Source organism: Pleurodeles waltl, chromosome 3_1, assembly GCF_031143425.1.
Source record: "Pleurodeles waltl isolate 20211129_DDA chromosome 3_1, aPleWal1.hap1.20221129, whole genome shotgun sequence".
NCBI lineage: Eukaryota > Metazoa > Chordata > Amphibia > Caudata > Salamandridae > Pleurodeles > Pleurodeles waltl.
The window spans coordinates 1039615046-1039631183 of NC_090440.1; positions in this window are offsets into that span (position 1 = coordinate 1039615046).

A 16138-nucleotide genomic window follows, 5' to 3' on the forward strand; every position below is an offset into this window, starting at 1 on the left:
ACATAGCAGCATGGTGTCCAAGTTGGTGGAGGGTATGAGAGTATGCAAGGGATAAATCATCTGTCTGTGTATGTTGTGCATGTGCATGGAGTCTGCCATCTGACATACCATACCCTGGTGGCTGGCTTTCTGGGTTGTGGTTCCTGATTAGTGACCAATTGGTTTAGTCACAGTGCTACTGCTGTGTTTTGCCTTGTTTGGCATTGTGTTGTTCTATTGTATTGCTGTCATTGCCATGTTGTCATCCTCTGTCATAACATCTAGTAGGTATGGCTAGTCCAATTTGCATTTATGCCATGGATGTGATCTGATGTGCATATTTCAGGTATTCAGGTAGATGGGCGTGTGCATTGTGGGAGCCATAGTGTTAGTTTTAGCCCATGCTACCTGTGCCCTTGCCAAGGGCTGTGCGGACAGTTGGGCTGTGTGGAGGTGTGGCCTGCAGGACAGGGGCATTAGGTGGATAGGTGGGATGTGTAGCGTTCAAGTCTTAAGAGGGACTGGTGCCAGAGATATGCCTGTCCTCCCTTTGTCTCTGTGAGAACAGTATGCCCAGGCTTGTCAAAGGAAGACAGCTAATCAAGTGTACAGATTTCTCATGGCCACATCCTCTGCTAAGAGAAAGCTCATCCTTCCAAATATACATTTTCTGGGGAAGCTGAATGTCTAAAATCTATTTCTTGGTGTGGTGCTCTCTAATTGCAAAATATTTTTTTTTTACTTTTCACTTCACAGCTCATTCTTATAATTGTTTATAGTATTCTTACAGGCTAATATAGATTTCCCCACGCGTTTCAGCAGAAATTCTCTGTTTCAGGGGAAGCTTTGTTTTTTTAAAACAAATGCTCTGGAAAAATCAAATATGAAGAAGTAAACAGTCTATTTCTGAAACAAAATTCCTTTCTTTGCACAGTTCCATTACTCTCTAAACAGATATCCCTTATCTAATTGCTCATTGTAAATGTTGTCAGATGCGATCGTGCATAGTTATTATTTTAAAGTCACTCATCACTTCTGCCTATTTGAGTACAGGCGGTTACATACCATACCCTCTGTCACACTTCTTCAAATCGGCGTTTGGCTCACACTCCATTACCACATATTGTTTAGAGACGTTCATGTTAACTTTTTCGTTTTAAGCAGAGATTAAGTTATTCCTTGAGGGTACTGTGGGTGTGTTAACTCGACTGTGTTACTCACAGGCTACTCACAGGTTTGACTTAAAATTATGTGCTCCTTTTTTCCTGCAAGGATTTGTTAGATTTGAGTTTTTTTAATCTATTGCAGTTTCCTTAATTTTAGGCATGGATAGTTTTTTGGACGCCGTTATTTGGGCCAAGCTGCCAGGCAGAACAATCCAGTTGGCCCAGCAGGGTAGTTCATACCCTGAATGTCATTAAGGCAGACTCACGGATGTATTGCAAAGGTCAACGTAGATAACCATGTGGATATAGGACAAAATGGGCCATTTAATCTGATTTTGTGACTAAAGGAAACATAGAAAAGTCCTATCAATGGCTTTTCTGTACTGAGAAAATCAAAAATTACATGTTAATCATTTTTCACCCAAAGGGCAAATACAGTTAAACACTACAGGCTTACAGTTCACTGATAAGACCTACACAATCTATAAACAAACTTAGACCAGACAACAGTCTTAGGGGCATATTCATGAGCGCCTAGTGCCACCTAAGCGTCACTTTTCATGATGCTCCAGTGGTGCAATGCAATGCCCGTATTTACAAGGTGGAGTTAAGCCACTTTTTGTGGCTTGAAGCCACCCTGTAAATACGGCCCCTTCACATACAGCCCTTTGCATGGAAGGGACATGCAAAGAGTGTTGCTGTGGGAGTGCACCCATTGCACTTTTACACTGCCTCAGATTTACGAGTTTTCGTACACCTGAGGCAGCGCCAAAATCTAATGCCACCCCAGAGGTGGCATTAGCAGGGCGCAACGAGTAGAAGTTATTCATTTCTGCCTCGTTTTTTGCTCTTTCTATATGTGTTGCATTCTTCAGCACGTATAGAAAGAGAAAAATGCCAGACATGATTGTGTATGTGCAGGAAGGTGTACCTTCCTGCACATGTACAATCATTTCAAAATGACGCATTGGCACTTCTGTGTGTGCTGCATTTTTCAGCACACACAGGAGTGCCAAATCGCCATTAGTGATTGTTTATGTGCAGAAATGAACACCTTCCCACATATAAACAATCAACCCTCTCAGCGTAGACATCCTTGCACAATGGTGAAGGATGCCTGCATTGGCGCTAGGCAGCTCAATTTAGCACCAGCGCAGGGGAGAACACAGTGGTGTGCCGTATTAAATTAAATACGGTGCATCCCTGCGTTGTGAAAATGATGGAGCGCAGTCCTGCCAATTTTGGCGCAGCTTCGCGCTCCATCATTTTATGTTAAATATGTGCCTTAGTCTGCCTTAGGGGTCTACCTTCAGGGGGTTGTGGGGTGCTACACTCCCCTAGCAAATGTATCTTGTGATAAATAGTTGGGTACAGGGGCTTTTAGTCAAGTATGTTGAGGTGTCGTGGATTTCACCAGGAATTTTACACACACAAACAAAAACGCACACACACTCTCCCTCAATCTGTTTGTGAATACTTTAAAAATGTTGGTTATTTCTCAAACGAATGTGCTTATGTGTGCTTATATGGGGAAAAGTGATGCACCAGTGGCGCAAGAGGCTTGTAAATAAGCCCCTTAGTGCACCTACCAATCTGCATTCCTCTCCCTTTCCGCTGCCCCTAAACACCTCTTGTGGGCTAGCTTGTCGTATAATGTATTTCAACATTATGTGCCAGCGTTTGGAAATCTGAAGCTCACACCCCTCAATCTTACATACCAACCTATATCGCTGGTCTGCACGTGTGCACACATGTGTCTATCTTCACTTGTAACCAGCGAAGAGCATCTCATCCGAGTTGTGCAGCAGAAGTTGGTCAGTGTTGGTTACAGCTCAGAATCATTTAAAACGAAACTTGCAATGGGTGACACTGTTAGGGAGACCTGCAGCAGAGATCCAAAAATCAGGAGGTACACAAATAAACTATGCTTTTTTATGAGTAAGAAGCCACTACTTCACAACATGCTTAAAAGTGCTGATCACACCTCCAAGACATATCTCAGCCAGCCAGGATCAATATGGGCACTTACATGGCAGTCAGTGTAATCAAAAGGGGGCTGCCAACAAAGTTTACCTGTCGCACAGTCCAGGAATTCAGTATGTGCTGGTTTGGAGAGTGACCATCAACTGATGGTGATGATCGAGGTAGTATCAAAGGAGCAATCAATGGGTAGGGCATGGCCTGGACAGTTTAAATGGACACAACCAGAAACACCGTCCGTTCTAGCCAGTACTCTCCACCCTCCTGGGAAAAGAGGAAGAGCTAGGCTAGAGGTGCTGCAAAGTGAAATAAAATCAAGTCCACTTGCTGTTGAGATTCCCCTACTTTGGCTTCCTCACATGTCAAAAGCAGTGCAGCTGAAGACGTGAAAAAATCTCTGTAGATCGGGTAAAACTAGTATGGCAGGATTTCTCAGGCATTGTCTGTTTAAAGTTGAAAGCCTACATATCAACATGTCCCCAAGCTTCCAGATGATGACAATATCCTATATCTTTGTTGGGTATTCTCTGCAGTCTGTGCTACATGCATCCCATTAAGTGCATCCACCATAGACTAGGAGGGCATTACAAAACAAGCACTGTCCTCAGCACCAGCGCCGGGGACAGCACATTTATGAAAGATGGATCAACACTTTCAAACCGCTGCTCCATCTTTCAATGCAGATAGTAGACGTGCCTGAGTATAAAAGAGGTGACATGGACCCCTACCTGAAGCAGCTAGTTGCATTTTGTGTCTTTCTTACAGAAGGTGCTGTGGAGGGGGGGGGTGGATAGGATGCACATCCTGTTTGCCACTTTATGATTGGAGAGGATGTTCCCCCATTTGCATGGACTCCCACCACATGTCAGTGCAGGAATGCCCCCTTGACAAGACACAGAATGCATCAACATGGTAGGAATGATGGAAGGGGCAGAAAGTTAATTCTGTGACCACTTCTGTACTACAGGAATATCCTAGAGGGTAGAAAGCATGTGCAAATGTCAGTTGTGCCCTCAGCCCACTTCTGTAATCTGGCTCCAGGTGTTCACAAGCACTCTCTATTGCTGCTCCAGTCACAGATCTGGGTTAAATCCATTGTTCTTTTGCTCACCATACCACCCCAGTTTGAACACAGTTATGTGAAAATCAGTCTTGACCCTGCTTCCCATGGGAACACTCTAGCCCAAACTGCCAGGCCAGGCCTTCCCTTCACTGGAATCAAGCATCCTGGGACCAGTTTCAGGGTATCATCCCTTTTTAGCCAGGCTAACTTGAATCCAGTGGCACAGTGAGCAAGGGACCCACGTCTGGGCATGCATGGCCACCTAGGGTGACTTTAGCAACACAAAAGGATGATGGACCGAGTGCTGAAACTTTTCAAACACTCACCTGATTCACAGATCTGGGTTAAATCCATCATTCTTTTGTTCACCATGCCACCCCAGTTTGGACAAAGTCATATGCAAATCAATCTTGACACTGCTCCCCATGGGAACAGTTCAGCCCGAACTGCCAAGCCAGGTCCTCCCTGAACCAGAAATAAGCATCCTGGGACTGGTTTGCATATGGCTGGGTCCAAACTGGGTTGACGTGGCAAGCAACATAACAATGGATTTAACCCAGATCTGTAACTGGGAATGAGTATTTGAAAAGTTTGAATACTCTGTCCATCATTTGAATTTGTGGTGTTGCTATGTGCACCCTAAGTGGTCAGGGTATGCCCAGACATGTGTCCCTTGCTTGTTGGGCCACTGGATTCAAGCTAGCCCGGCTCATGAGGGGTGATATCCCAAAATCGGTCCCAGGATGCTTGTTTCCAGTCCAGGGAAGATCTGGCTTAACAGTTCGGGCTGGACTGTTCCTATAGGGAACAGGGTCAAAACTGATTTGCATATGGCTTGGTCCAAGCTGGGGTGATGCCACAAGCAAAATAATGATGTATTAAACCCAGATCTGTGACTGGGTATGAGTGTTTAAAAAGTTTGAACACTCAGTCCATCGTATTTTCTGCTCAGGATTGGTAAGACCAGTTTTTGGCAAAAATAGTTTTCATGACGACTCAAAGTGTTCTTTACATCATGGATGAATATTTTTAGCTAGTTAATCTGATGTCTGTCTCTCAAGATGTGTTTCTATACCTCTAAAGTTCTTGCACATGTTTACGTCACTCCACCTGGACTTCCACTGCTGACAACACCTAGCTCAACAAAAGTTTAGTTCTTAGTTTATAGTCCTTGTTTTCTCTGTTCACAGGTATCCTAATATATTTCAGCAAGGGTTATGCAGGGGGCTTTGGATTACTTTTATGGGCCCTGAAGAACATGGCTTGTGCTTCTAAATTCATGGGTTAATGCTTTTTTGATGGTAATGTAGAACCATTGAGCTCCACGTTTGTATCCTGTGGATCCCCATTACCATGGATTGTGTGAAGTTTCATAGAAAAACAAATACATTCATTACTAATTATTAGAAACCATTTGCCCAAAATGCTTTAATTGGAATTTTAAAGATGAATGAATTTACCATTTTGTCTCATGTCACAGAATGTAGTTTTTCCTCTGAAAATGGATTTTGCTTGATTTTGGTTAATGGTTTGTATGCCATTAACATGGATAACCATTTTGTTCTGTATGTTCATTCTCCCCCCTATCCTTTACCATTTTTGCCATATCCCGTCACTGAGTGGCAAGCCTGGTTGTTTTTAAAAAGTGATGCTTCAGGTGTTAGCTTTAGAAACCTCTTTCCCTCTTTTGATAGATGTTTCAATTTCCAACATTTTTCTCCCCTCCTCATCCCCGTCTTTGATAATCCCCTGCATTTCTGGGAGGGACATACATCTTCAATGACCCTCCTTCTTCTATTTTTAAAAGTGTTATATTTTAACCCGCCTTAGTGCCCCTCCCTGTTACACTTTTTTGTGCTCTCCCCTTTGAACATTTGTTCCTCTTCTTAACTCTTTCCCTACCCTGCCTCCTTCTAACTTCTTCAACCTCTACCTTATCTCAGTTTTCCCCTTTAATATTAAAATTGAGTTCTCCTAATTGAAATGTGCCAACTGGGTTTCCATAATTTCTTTTTTTAAAGCAATTTATTTTTTAGTAAATTAATGTTATTTTTTATGTTTTGGGTAAATTCGGTCTGTTGACTTCAATCAAACGGTATTGTTCTCAGTTTTTCAAGTTTTTGGATTCTCAAAAATGGGTTTCTGTAATTTGGTTTCTGAATTAATTGAGATACCAAACATTGCCATTTTGGATAGTGAGAGGGTGGGGATGAAAAGTTAGTAATTGCTACAGAACTAAGTGTAACTTGTTGGTCTTTTATTAAGATGTTTTTCCTCAATCCTGTGACTAATAGTGCCCATTAGTCAGGAAATTGGGTGTGACCTGAGAACAATTTTTCTCTTTGTTCTGTCCCACTAGGCTCTTTTGTTCTTTTGTCCTTTGTCATAAACAATGTTCCTGTTATTCATTAATGAATATCTTTTAAGTCTTTCAAGAACCTCTGGGGTATGTGGAATCTCTGCCTGCAAGATTAGTAAGTGCTTCTCCCTCCAGTCATATTAACAAACATCCCCTCAGACGTCTATTCTTCAGCAAATGCAGAAACATTTACTATAAGTCTGATATGTTGTACACTGTTCTTTCCTTAGTTGAGATTACCACATGTTTGGAAATGCAGGAGCTGGGATATCTTCTATAGAATTTACTTTTTTGGGCCTTCAGTATATGCTTGTTCAATGCCTGGTTTTGAGAACTCAAGGCTGCGTTTTCTCTCCTCAGTCACAAAATACTTTTTTGGTTCTTCAAATATGCGGCTCAACAAAGGTTTTTATGGAGATTAGGGGATAGGCCCCTTTCCTTGCTGCTCCAATTGGCTAGTGTTCACTTCTCAGCTAATATAAACAAGGTGTATATAAACACAATTTGTTCACCATGCTTATTCTCTAAAAGTCACTCACACAAATTTCTACAAACTATACAAGTGTCTGTTTTTATTTATTCCCTTAGATTTGAAATTTACACCAATCCATTTTCCAGTTCTTATACGGATAATCCAGCATTTCATTACTATCCTAAAGATGTTCAGACAATACTTTTCAACCTACTCAACCTTTTATGTCGCCTTGAATTAATCTCAGATTATTTAAATAGCATTCCATAGCTTTTTTCACTCATAATCGCCCATTTGTTGTCACATGTGTGTTCTCCTTAATTTGCATTTTTTCAAACAAAAGGATGTCATAAGTAGTGTTTTATCATAGGTTTTGTCGAAGCAGCGCTTCAGCTGCTAATTTCTTTTCTATAGCTTTCATCAGAATTTAAGCAAGTTCATTATGTTTCATGCTGCTGTTGGTAGGCATCCCGTTACAACATCAGCTAAAACCAACCTAACCAAATAAACCTTTTGCAGGCCTTTACTTTTCTTTTTCATATTAAAAATAAAATAAAAGATTTTGTTTGAGAGTTTGAAGTGGTTCCATGAACCACAACCTACTCCCCAACAAACTATTTATTAACATTCACCAAGGGTCCCACTCCTTTTTGTGAATGGGCTACCAACTCATCTTAGGGGTAAGTTACTTTTCAATCGTGTGTGACCCCTTTTAGGTTCTAAATCATTGATACGTGTTGACATGAATTGCTATTTGGAAGGGATGACTACAACATGTCCCTTCCCAATAGGAATTCCTTAGCCACTCTAAACCCATTTTAGAAGTCAGTAAAATGTTTACCAACTACTAAAATGGGTTTGGTACATGCAAAACGATCACGAACTCCATATTGGAAATTTCGTGACCACAAAAATGCTTTGTAAACCTGGCCTCTAGTTGGTTGAATGTAGAAGATAATTCTAAACCAATACCGCTATCCTTCATTGAGTGGAAGGTTCTAACAGAGCAGACCAGCAACATGTTTACTTCGTCATCAAATAAAGATGCATCTTGAGGAGAACTGATTGCCAGTCCTGATACACTTTCTAGAGGAGGTGGCAGCCCTAATGAAGGGTCCATTTGAAAAAAGACTTGGGTCCTTTTTTAGAAAAATGCCCAATTTGTACTCTCCCTTCTTGACCCGATGGGTATTTTGTTTAATTTTCTTACTCTCGCACTTAAAGATGGAAACAACTCACATTACGTAATTTGCGTAGCCATTTCTTTAGAACCTGATTTATCACTATTATTTTCATTTTACAGAGAGAATAAACATCTTTTTTTCTTTGAGCGAGGAATGACACGAACCTCTTTATCTCGCCAATGACTGTGCACATTACTCTGCATCCCCTTAGTAGTCATAGAATTCGGATTAACTCCTTCATATAAGCATTGCCCCATAATCTCATTGCATCCATCCTGAATAGACACCTCTCTTACTTGTTTTGATATTTGTGTAGGTGATTGCATATTTAGTTTATTATTGACTGTACTAGAATTAATTGAAACCTTTTAAATTGATGAAATCATACTTAAAGTGTGATACTTGTTTGAAGTCATTTTTCCATCAGATTTAATGAAGCACAAACAGAGCCTCAGATAAAATAACAGATTCACCCGGAAGGAAATAGAAATCTGTGGCTTGTGCTTTTGGTGATAAAAATAATGTTTATAATTTTAAAATTAGTTTAACACATTCCTGCTGAATTTGGTTGGAGGCTTTTTCTGCCACTGTTGACTGAATTTTTTTTCTCAGAAAGGCCCAAAAAACGTATTCATTTGGCTTGTGACACTTCATTCTAGGATGGTATGTCCCCATAGCTTCTTAACAATCGTCACACACATGCATTCAGCGTACACACAAAAAGGTAATTACTTGTAGGAAAGTGCCACTGTTGGCATGGTTACCCCCCACTTTATGCCTAATGTTGAGTCCTCCTTTGATTAAAAGTGTGCTGGGGCCCTGCTAACCAGGCCCTAGCACCAGTGTTCTTTCCCTGAAAATGTACCTTTGTTTCCACAATTGGTACAGCCCTGGCACACAGTTAAGTCCCTTTGTAATAGGTACCCATGGTACCAAGGGCCCTGTGGCCAGGAAAGGTCTCTTAGGGCTGCACCATGTATTATGCCACTCTAAGGGACCCCTCACTCAGCACATCCACGCTGCCTTGCACCTTGTGTGTGCTGGTGGGGAGAAAAAGACAAAGTCGACATGGCACCCCTATCAGGGTGCCATGCCCACAAACCTCTGCCTGTGGCATAGGTAAGTCACCCCTCTAGCAGGTCCTACAGTCCTAAGGCAGGGTGCACTGTACCACAGGTGAGGGCATAGCTGCATGAGCAATATGTCCTACAGTGTCTAAGTCCATTCTTAGACATTGTAAGTGCAGTGTAACCATATTGAGTATATGGTCTGTGACTATCTCATTACGAACTCCACAGCTCCATATTGGCTTCACTGAATACTGGGAAGTTTGGTATCAAACTTCTCAGCACAAAAGACCCACACTGATGGCAGTGTGGGATTTATTGCAAAATGCACACAGAGGGCATCTTAGAGATGCCCTCTGTATGGTAGCCAAACCTCTAGTGTAGGACTGACCGGTCAGTGCCAGCCTGCCCACTTTCAGACAAGTTTGCCTTTGTGCACTCTGTGGCCAGAAACAAAGCCTGTTCTGAGTTGAGGTGCTTCACACCGCCCCCCTATAGGCACTGTAACATCTGGCAGTGAGCCTCGAAGGCTCAAACCTCAGGTCACAGTGCCCCAGGGCACTCCAGCTAGTGGAGATGCATGGCCCCTGGACAAAGCCCCACTCTTGGTGGCAAGTCCGGAGGGAAAATCAGGGAAAACAGGGTGGAGTGACCACCACAGCCAGGACCACCCCTAAGGTATCCAGAGCTGAGGAGAGCTAACCCCTCCAAGCAAAATCCTCCATCTTAGTTTGGAGGACAGGGACCAATAGGGATAAGAATGTGCCCTCCCTCCGCAAAGGGAGTGGGCACAAGGAGGGGGTAGCCACCCTCAGGGACAGAAGCCATTGGCTATCGCCCTCTGACCCCTAAAACGCCCCTAAATCTAGGATTTAAGGGCCTCCCTGAACCCAGCTTACCAGATTCCTAACGACCTACAAGAAGAAGAAGGACTCCTAAGCAGAAACCCCCAGCAGAGAAGAAGGAAGACAACTGCTTTGGCCCTAGCCCCACCAGCCTGTCTCCTGCCTCAAAGAACCTGCAAAATGACCAGCGACATTTCCAGCAGGCCTAGCCACCTATGCCAACTGCAGAGGACTGCGCTGCACCCAAAAGGACCAAGAACTCCAGAGGACAGCGGCTCTGTCTGAAGAAACCTAGAACCAAGGACTCCCACCTTACTCCGGATAAGTGTGAGGGAGTCTTGACCCCTGTGCACTCGATGCCCACGGCCCGTGTCCAGGTGGTCTACTCCGCAAGAGAGGGTCCCCAGGCGATTGGGAGCAAGCGTGTACACTGGGTTGACCTCTCCGCCCCTCCACGACTATGCATGCAAAGGAAATCCAGAGGACCCCCTGACCGCGAACCTCTGGACAAAGATATCAATGCCTAAGAACACACTTCACCGCAGCCCCCAGGCCTTGGAGAAACCGACCCCCAGTGCCTCAATGTTCAGCAGGTGGCCCTTCTTCCTGTCCGACCTGTGGTATGCCCAAGACACCCCCCTGGACCTCGCCTGCAGCCTCTGAGTGACCCCCGGGGTCTCCTCATAGACCAGCATTGGGAACCTGACATCCTGTTTGCACCCTGTACCCGGCTGCCCCTGTTCCGCTGAGACTGTGTGTTTGGTGCCTGCTTGTGGCCTCTCCAGTGCTCTTCTAATCCTCCCTGGTCTGCCCCCCGAGCCGCAGGTCCTTATCCGCGGGCAGGCCTAATTCCAAGTACCCCTGTCTCCATAGGAGCCCATGTTAATTTTGCTCAACTTTGACCTCTTCACCCGTGCGGCCGTGTTGCTGGTGGTGGGCTTTTGGGGTTAACTTGAACCCCAACCAGTGGACTTCCTAAAACCTGGAGACTGAAACTGTAAGTGTTGTATTTACCTGTAAGCCGACCTAACATTTCTTCCCCCAAGGAACTGTTCTGAAAATTGTACTTGTCCACTTTAAAACAGATTATTGTCAATAATTCAAAAACTGTATTACTTACTGTAGGAAAATGGCTCCCTGTTGCAGTTACCCCCCACTCTTTGCCTGATATTGATGCTGACTTGACTGAGAAGTGTGCTGGGAACCTGCTAACCAGGCCCCAGCACCAGTGTTCTTTCACAAAAAATGTACCATTGTTTCCACAATTTTCACACCCCTGGTGCACAGATAAGTCCTTTGTACAAGGTACCAGTGGTACCAAGGGCCCTGTGACCAGGGAAGGTCCCGTAGGGCTGCAGCATGTGTAGTGCCACCCTAAGGGACCCCTCACCTAACACATGCACACTGCCATTGCAGATTGTGTGAGTTAGGGGGGAGAAAAAGGCAAAGTCGACATGACATCCCCCTCAGGATGCCATGCACACAAAATACTGCCTGTGGCATAGGTAAGTCACCCCTCTAGCATGCCTTACAGCCCTAAGGCAGGGTGCATTATACCACAGATGAGGGCATAGCTGCGTGAGCAATATGCCCCTACAGTGTCTAAGTCTATTCTTACACATTGTAAGTACAGTGTGGCCATATGAAGTATATGGTCTGGGAGTTTGTCAAAACAAACTCCACAGCTCCATAATGGCTACACTGAATACTGGGAAATTCGGTATCAAACTTCTCAGAATAATAAACCCACACTGATGCCAGTGCTGGATTTATTAACAAATGCATACATAAGCCCCCTGTATTTTACCCAATTCCTTCAGTGCAGGACTGACTGGTCTGTGCCAGCCTGCCACTGAGACGAGTTTCTGACCACCTGGGATGAGAGCCTTTGTGCTCTCAGAGGCCAGAAACAAAGCATTCACTGAGTGGAGGTGTTTCACCCCCCACCCCCCCTTGCAGGAACTGTAACAGCTAGCAGGGAGCCTCAAAGGCTAGCTAGTGGAGATGCCCGCCCCCTGGACACAGCCTCCACTTTTGGCAGAAAGTCCAGAGGAGATAATGAGAAAAACAAGGAGGAGTCACCTACCAGTCAGGACAGCCCTTAAGGTGCCCTGAGCTGAGGTGACCTCTGCCTTTAAGAATCCTCCATCTTGGTTTTGGAGGATTCCCCCAATAGGAATAGGGATGTTCCCCCCTCCCCACAGGAAGGAGGCACAAGGAGGGTGTAGCCACCCTCAAGGACAGTAGCCATTGGCTACTGCCCCCTAGACCTAAACACACCCCTAAATTGAGTATTTAGGGGCAACCCTGTACCAAGGAAATCAGATTCCTGCATACACAAAGAAGAAGGACTGCTGACCTGAAAGCCCCGCAGAAACGACGGAGACGACAACTGACTTGACCCCAGCCCTACCGGCCTGTCTCCAGACTCAAAGAACCTGCACAGCGACGCATCTGACAAGGGACCAGCGACCTCTGAGGACTCAGAGGAATGCCCTGAAACCGAAGGACCAAGAAACACCAGAGAACAGCGGCACTGTTCACCAACAGCAACATTTTTACAACAAAGAAACAACTTTCAAAGAACTCTCTCTTCCCGCCGGAAGCGTGAGACTTCACACTCTGCACCCGACGCCCCCGGCTCTAGCTCCAGAGAACAAACACTGCAGAAAGTACTCCCAGGTGACAGCGATGATGTGAGTATCCTGAGTCAACCCCCCTGCACCCCCACAGCGATGCCTGCAGAGAGGATCCAGAGGCTCCCCCTGACCGCGATAGCCTGGTAACAAGGAACCCGACGCCTGGACAAAGCACTGCACCCGCAGCCCCCAGGACCAAGAGGAACCAACCTCCAGTACAGGAGTGACCAGCAGGCGGCCCTCTTCCTAGCCCAGTCAGTGGCTGGCCCGAGACGCCCCCGTGCCCTGCCTGCATCGCCTAAGTGACCCCTGGGTCCCTCCATTGCTTCCTATAGCAAACCAGACACCAACTTTGCATACTGCACCCAGCTGCCCCTGTGCCGCTGAGGGTGTGTTTGGTGTGCCAGTGCTCTACAACCCTCCCCCCGGTCTGCTCCCCGAGAACGCAGGTACTTCCCTGCCAGCAGACCGGAACCGGAGCACCCCTGTTCTCCCTAGGCGCATATGTGTTTTGGGCCCTCTTTTCACCTCTGCACCTGACCTGCCCTGTGTTGCTGGTGGGGTGACTTTGGGGTTGCCTTATTTATTGCCTATGTGTGTATAACAAATGCTTAACACTATCCTCTGATAAGCCTACTGCTCGACTACACTACCACAAAATAGAGCATTAGTATTATCTAATTTTGGCACTATCAACCTCTAAGGGGAACCCTTGGACTCTGTGCACACTATCTCTCACTTTGAGATAGTATATACAGAGCCAACTTCCTACACTTACCTATTTCAAACAAAGTACTGTTGATACCTATGTGAAATACGAAACGTTTGAGGCACTTACCTGCAACTTGAGTCTTGTGGTACTAAAAATAAATTAAGAAAATATATTTTTACAATATAAAAACCATTCTTCTGGAGTTAAGTTATTAAGTATGTGCTTCTTCTATTTGCTGTGTGTGTACAACAAAAGCTTTGCACTACCCTCTGATAAGCCTAACTGCTTGACCACACTGCCACAAAAGAGAGCATTAGTATTATCTACTTTAGCCTATGTTAAGCCTCTGGGAAACCCCTGGACTCTGTGCACAATATATCTCACTTTGATGTAGTATATACAGAGCCAGCTTCCTACATTTCTGTTACCACAAATGAGACATCAGGTAAGCACTAACCACATTTACTCTTCCTGTTTGCTCAGCCAGTTGGCCCTCTGGCAATGTGCTTAGTGCCCTTCACATGGTGACGTCTCACTGGCTCTCTCCATCAGCTGGAGTCTTCAAACAGGCGTGGGCATACCGAGGGAGTAAGCACCCAATGAGTCCAAAGTGGGAAACACTGCTTCTTCCTTGTTTCTGTCTGGCCTGCCTGTCAAACTTGAACTACTGCACCGAAGAATAGCCAGTGAAGTAAAATGCACATGTGCAGAACCATAAGATAGATAAGATGGATCCAAATAGGCATCTGGAAACAGTATGTAGAATACAATCTTTCATTTTAACTTGAGCATTCAAATGGAGAAGGTGAGCAGAGCCAAAAGAGGAGGCACACAATCAGTCCACAGTGAGTAGGGACGTTTCTTGCTTTCCCTGCCTTTCTCTTTCGTTAGCTGTCACGCTGTAGAATAGCCAGGGAAGTAAAGTGTGTTTGTCCAGAACAATAAGGTGGACACTAACAGGCACCTGGAAGCATAACTCAGTATACAACATTGCACCTACAGGAGTTTTCACATGGGGGCGTGGGCAGAGCCTAGTGAGCAGGTTCCCTTTCAATCTACAGTGGGTGTGGATGTTTCTCCTTTGTCAGTGCTTGGTCTTCTTATGTCAGTCTTGAGCAAATGAGTTGTAGAATAGCCAGTGAATATAGTCCAGTCGTGCAGAACAAGCTAAACAAAAACAGGCACATGGACACAGTTCACATTTTTTCTCTTTCAGAGTATGGGTCTTGGGTGTTTGAAAATATTGGCATGTGTGTGCATCTGGCCATGTCAGTGGGGTGAATGTTGATGATCTTGGGTATGAAACTAACTGGAATCAGCACTCCCAAGTCTTATCCCAATGAAGCTCTGCCTTGCTCCATCCTGATGTGTGATACCTTGGCCCCGTTGAAAGGTCTGCTGGGACCAAAAGCATACACTTTGCATACACACTCACCAATCAGATATCTGTGAAGCCTATGGATGTTTGTGTTGTATAGTTATCACAATGCTTGGGTCCTGCAGTGCTCCTAACAATGTCTTCTGGTACACCTGAGGCCGTATTATAAATATGACGCACTTTCCTCGTTTGAGCCATGGCTTACCTTTCAAAAGGTGGGCCGGGCACAAACAGGGACAATGCCCATATTACAAAGAATGCTCTGCCCCCAGGGCAGCTGCGAACTCGCACTGTCCTTTGGGCAGCACATTCAAGTGAAATATGCAGCTGTTTAAAAGCTGCTCCTTTATTCACAGTGCAGGCGGCAACCTGCCTGCCCTTTGAAGAGGGGAGAGAGCCCCTCTTGCATGCAGGTGCAGTGAGTGAATGCACTCACCTGCAAGAAGATGTCTGGAGGCTTCATGGGACTGAAAGTGCACCACCTTTTTGTGGCGACTTTCAGTGCACCTTTTAAAAGCATGTTTATTTCTGCACCCATGCCAGTAATGCGATGCAGGCGCAGAGTCAAAGAGATTCCCTCATTCGTATGGGGTCACATACCCATGCAACACCCTCATATGATACCACTGGCATCAGTTTTACAGAAGTGGATGCACAAGCATCTGTGTCCCCCTCCGTAACACTATTGTGCCTGGGAGCGGGGGGTGGGCTCAAAACGGGCGCCCCCGGAGCGTATTGTATAATATGGCCCCTGGAAGTTTGAGGAGGAATGGAGTCTCTAAATAAATACTTTTGTTGCCCAGGATAGATTTGCTACTAGAATCACCAGGCTTAAATTGACCTGAAAGAAATTCTACTTCTGCAAAAAACAAATTGCTTAATGAAAATTTCAAGAGCGGTAGGGAATTTAACTTTGTCTTATTGACAGGCTTTCACCTTTAAGTCCCCTATTGTATGCAGGAGTAGAGTTTCTCTAAAATTGAGAAGACATTGACACAAACACACTTCAGACAAAACAGTTGAGGACCTTCTTTAACTTTTGAGTCATAAGGACTTTGTTACAATAGTGGCTTGTACAAGCATTTTCTTCTAGACCCTGACGGAAAAATGTAAGGAGGTGATTAAAGCTGATCACTGAAGGATCTAGGGCCAGATGTACCAAAGGATTTGACCCATTCTGTGTCTATGGGAAAAAGCTTTCGTACATATGGCCCCTAGTTCGATCTTATGATTTAAAACCAATGAAACAGTTTCAGTAATACTTTTTCAAAGTTACTCTGCTGTGTGGCAAGGT